Genomic DNA, 4,623 nt, shown 5'->3' on the forward strand with positions numbered 1-4,623 from the left:
ATTTTAATTTCAAATTTTGAATTTCAAATTTTAAATTTAATTTTTAAATTTTTAAGATTGTTTTTCTTTTTGCTCCCCTGGATCATAGCCTCGATATGGTCTATCGAGGTAATGTATTTGATCCTTTGGGACCCAATATTGACCAAGTCCAACTTGATTGACCAAGTTGGACTTAGGTACCCATGCTTGGACTACCTTTATATTATTTCTATTAACTAATGATAAATACGATTTGTATTTCGTTTTGGTCTTAAATCCAAGTCCGGCTTTGTTGTAAATGGCTCGCTGTTTTCCAAGAATCAGATCCAAATTCTTGGAACCCAAGGTGAACCGTTCCAATGTGTTCTTGAGTTCTTTAATTTGAGCTTTCAGATTGGAATTTTCTTCCTCAAGTTGTTGGACTTGAGTTGAACTTCCAATTTGAACTGACTCAGTTAAAGAACTCGAGTCAGTCGCTTCCTTAAGGGTTGTTACCTCCTTTTGGAGCGACTTAACCCGGACGTTGGATTTAGCCAATTTTTTAAGCAAGTATGGAATTAAATTTTGCGAGTCATCTAAGTTAATACTAGACATTAAAGCACTTACTGTGGGTTTTGGTCCTTCGGAAACGGATGCGGATCCGTGGCTTCGCTCGGACTCGGTGTCTGATTCGCTCTCGGTCTCTGAATCGGACTCGAACTCGGACTCGGTGTCGATAATGTTCGCTAGTACTGGTAGAGCGAGAAGGCTCGGTTGCTCTTCAACGGATCCGGATTCATCTGATGACTCAGACCAGGTTGCTTTCAACATATGTTTCTCTGTCTTACTTGTACCTGCAACCATCGTAATACCTTCCTCGGCCGAAGTAGTATCATTCTGTTCATCCAATTCAAATAAATCATTTAAATCATGTTTACTTGTGTTTGACATACCTTCATGAAGTTCTATCAGATTCTCCCACAGCTCCTTGGCGCTTGAGAATGGGCCGGCACGATTCAGCTCCTTATTCGTTAAGCCGCACTGAAGTGTATACGTTGCTTTTGCGTTTGCTTCTACCTTTTTGATAAGGTTCGCGTCCCAGTTCTCGTACGGTAGTGGCTTGCCGACACCGTCAATTGGCAGGTGAAGCCCGGTTTTGACGATCATCCAGACTTCAAAGTGAGTCTGGAGATACGCTTCCATCCGACCCTTCCAGTCTCCAAAATCATCTCCGGAGAAGAGCGGTGGGCGGGCAGTGTTATAGCCTTCTTGGAGAGCCATTGAATCTTGCACGAAAAAATGAGCAAAAAAACTTGTCCCATGACTTAATCCTGGATTAGTAGTGTGGTAGAAGGATAGAAAAAGAAATTTTCGAGTTTCAAGAAAAAATAATAAAATAATAATAAAAGATTATTAAAAAAATATTTAAAAATATTATTTCAAATTTTGTCAAATTCAATATTTTATCAATACTAATAAATCGTGAAAGGATGAAAATGTATTTTTCGAAAATAATTTTGGAGGGAAAAAAGCGAAAGGCATAAGGTTTTATTTTTACCCTATAAACACGACAAAGTCACAAAAAAAAAAATGCTTGAATGGTGGTTGCACCAGTTCAAAGCGACCCCGCTCTGATACCAATTGTTGGATCGAGACGTGCTAGAGGGGGGGTGAATAGCACTCGTGGCTAAATCGTTCGGTTAAATCGAAGAACTATCAGAGTTTAAAAACACGCAGCGGAATAAAGAACAAATACACACAGAGAGACACGAGAGAATTTTTACTTCGTTCGGAGCCTTGATCGACTCCTACTCGAAGGCCCGCGATCCTTGATCGCTTCCGGTGGGCAACAACTATAAGCTCGTTAAAAGATTACACTTATGAGTACAAATAAAAGTTATAAATATTATAGCGACAACAAGAGATGTTAAATCTGAAGCTTCGGGTCGTCGGACACTTGTAGCAGCACTTCGGAACGTCTTTTGGAGCAGCACGTTGATGAAAGATCACTTGGAATTCCTTGTTCTGGTGCTGCTGCTCGAGACCCCTTATAAAGGGTGTTCAAGGCGCCTTGAAGCCCTTCAAGGCGCCTTAAACAGGCCGAGTCACCCGCGGAGATCAGCACAGACTTGGTCGAACTTCATCCAGTTCAAGGCGCCTTCAGCCTACCCAAGGCGCCTTCAACCTTCGACCCAAGGCGCCTTGAACTTCATCTAAGGCGCCTCCAACCTTCTGCGCTGGCTTTTCCTGGTTCGCACCTGAGGCGCCTCCAAGCTCCATGGAGGCGCCTCGGACACTGTTCATCCGAGTTGTAACTTGCTCCTTTGTTCCTGCAAAATGTGTTAGTCCCAAACACATACCCTGCAAAACAAAGTTAGCACAGAAACATAATGAATGATAATAATGAAAGTTTTGACAGCATTCGAACTGTCCGGGTCTAACCAGAAACCCTAGGTCGACCCGACGCCTACTGTTCCCTCTACGGGGAACACGTCCTCACCTACTCCACTCAGGAGATTTACCTGTTGCCAGTGCGATCCTCCAGATCGACTGGACTTTTGCTCAGCACTCGACGCTTCCGGACTTTCTGCTGGACACCCGCTTCCCGGCTAGTCCAGTCTTTCACCTGGTTCGCGACACCAGGACTTTCCACCTAGGGTTACCACCCCCTAGGACTTTTGCCTGAAGCCATCGACCTGCCAAGACTTTCCGCATAGGGTTACCACCCCCTATGACCTAGGGTTACCACCCCCTAGGGTTTTCCCTTTGCCTAACCGCAGCTAGGACTTTTCTCCACCTAGGGTTACCACCCCCTAGGACCTAGGGTTACCACCCCCTAGGGTTTTCACCTGCCTAACCGCAGTTAGGACTTTCCTAAAACCTTATTCAACATGTTAGATAACAGAGAATCTTAACTTTGAATCCCTTTTCTATTATCAAAACTTAGGTTCAATCGTCGGATGCTTCCTGCACCAACAACTATTACACATTTGTCTAGCTTGCTTAAAAAATCAAAAACAGAAAATAAATCATTAAAAGAAGAAGTAGAAAACTTGAGGGCCCTTAGGGAAGATGAGGTTGATGACCTACATCTAGAGGTCCTTGAGGATGAGAACAAGGCCTTGAAGGGTGAGGTTGAGAAACTCAAGAAAATACTTGAAAAATTCTCAACTAGCTCTAAGACCCTAGACATGATTCTAAATGCCCAAAGGGCGGTCTACAACAAGGCTGGATTAGGATACCAACCTAAGGAGTCTAGCTTTATTTTTTTAGTGTCAAGAACCCAATTTCATAGATCGCATGTTTCTAGGGTTCATGAGACTAGGAAGAAGGTAACAAAGGCATGAGTGCCTAAGTCTTTCATTGTAGATGCATTAGGTCCCAAGATTTGGGTACCTAAAACATCTATCTTTCATGTCTTGTAGGCATTGGTAAAGGGGGAGCGTCTATCAACTTGGTTTGTTGATAGTGGATGCTCCAAGCACATGACCGGGGACAAGTCACTATTTTCTACCATTCAAAACAAAAATAGAGGTAATGTGTCCTTTGGTAATAATGGTAGCCTTAAGGTTATAGGGGTTGGAGACATTCATATTTCCGAATATCTCCAAATCAAGAATGTCCTTCTAGTCAAGGGGATGACTTTTAATCTCCTAAGTGTCAGTCAATTGTGTGATACGGGTTACACAATTGAGTTTCATTCGAGTCAATGTCTAGTCAAAAACATTGACACACTTGACACGGTACTAGTAGGCACAAGGGTAGATAACATTTATCAAGCTTCTTTTAAAAGTGCTACTAATGCTCTTGCTAAGTGTTTCATGTCAAAAGAAGAAGAATCGTGGCTTTGGCATAGGAGGTTGGCTCATGTGAACATGAAGAATATCCGGAAGCTGGTCAACAAAGGGTTAGTGCGAGGCTTACCAAGCATCAAGTACCAAAAGACAAAACTATGTGATGCATGTCAAAAGGGTAAGCAAACAAAAGCAACTCATAAAGGTAAAAGCACTGTAAGTACCTCTACTGTTTTAGATTTACTGCATATGGACTTGTTTGATTGTAGTAGTGTCATTTCTTTGAATGGTAGTAGATATTGTTTAGTGATTATTAATGACTTTACTAGATATACATGGACCTTCTTTTTGAAAACTAAGGATCAAACCATAGATATTTTTATTTCCTTTTGTAGAAGAACTGAAAATGAAAAATCAACAACAATTAAAACCATTAGAAGTGATCATGGTGGGGAATTTCAAAATCATAGGTTTTTAGAATTCTGTCAAGAAAAGGGATATAGGCATGAGTTCTCTACTCCAAGGACCCCACAGCAAAATGGGGTTGTGGAGAGAAAGAACCGAATCTTACAAGAGGCTGCACGAAGTATGCTCAATGAGTACTCACTACCGAGTTACTTATGGGCTGAAGCTGTAAATACAGCTTGCTATGTGCAAAACCGAATCCTGATACATAGATTTTTAGGAAAGACTCCCCATGAACTTTGGTTTGGAAAACCCCCTACAATTAAACATCTTAGGGTGTTTGGTTGTAAGGTGTTTATTTTGAACACCAAGGACCATCTTGGAAAATTTTCGGCCAAGGCTGATGAAGGGATACTGGTCGGGTACTCGCTCACCAGCAAAGCCTATCGAGTCTACAACAATAGGA

Source organism: Zingiber officinale, chromosome 4A (genome assembly GCF_018446385.1).
Source record: "Zingiber officinale cultivar Zhangliang chromosome 4A, Zo_v1.1, whole genome shotgun sequence".
Classification (NCBI taxonomy): domain Eukaryota; kingdom Viridiplantae; phylum Streptophyta; class Magnoliopsida; order Zingiberales; family Zingiberaceae; genus Zingiber; species Zingiber officinale.